We start from the raw sequence: 559 nt of genomic DNA, 5'->3' as shown, positions 1-559 counted from the left end.
GGGTTTGAACCACTAGCCTTCTGGTTAGCAGTCAGTGACTCAGGCACTAGGCTACCCTCCTCGGAAACCCGAGGAGGGGTCGCTATGAGTCAGAATTGAGTCCACGGCAGTGAGTTTGGTTTGGTTTGGTTTCCTATACTATAGCTATTAAAAATTAGATTGTAAAATTAAAGTTGATGGTTTATAAAACATTTCTAATAGTTATAGTGAAAAAGAAGTTAAAACTGTCAGATCTCATTAGATTAATTAAACACATATACAGGTATGAATAAAAAAGGCAAGAAGTTGCAACAGATATTAAACAGTGGTTGTCTACTATTTAATAAAAAGTAGAACTCATGGGGATTTTTATTTTATTCTTTTATTTTTTTATGTTTTCAATTAATTTTACAACTGAAGGATATTACTTTTTAATTTACATGTTAAATTACTTCCTTTAGCTCTTACACTGTTTCAAAGTGTCATAAAATAAAATATAATCCTATACATGAGGAAAATCTTAAAAGAATCCACAAGAAAACTTCAAGAGCTAATAGAGGGATTCAGCAAAGTTGCAGGA

General features: G+C 31.8%; 1 protein-coding gene across 1 annotated transcript in view; it reads right to left on the bottom strand.

Moving 5' to 3' along the window:
• DCDC1 (doublecortin domain containing 1) overlaps window positions 1-559 on the bottom strand; it is a 680,259-nt gene that overhangs the window by 597,687 nt on the left and 82,013 nt on the right. The window lies entirely within an intron of this gene.

This window comes from Orycteropus afer, unplaced genomic scaffold (genome assembly GCF_000298275.1).
Source record: "Orycteropus afer afer isolate SDZICR_OR568_19922 unplaced genomic scaffold, OryAfe1.0 scaffold00103, whole genome shotgun sequence".
Taxonomy (NCBI): Eukaryota; Metazoa; Chordata; class Mammalia; order Tubulidentata; family Orycteropodidae; genus Orycteropus; species Orycteropus afer.
This window is presented reverse-complemented; position numbering and strand designations above follow the sequence as displayed.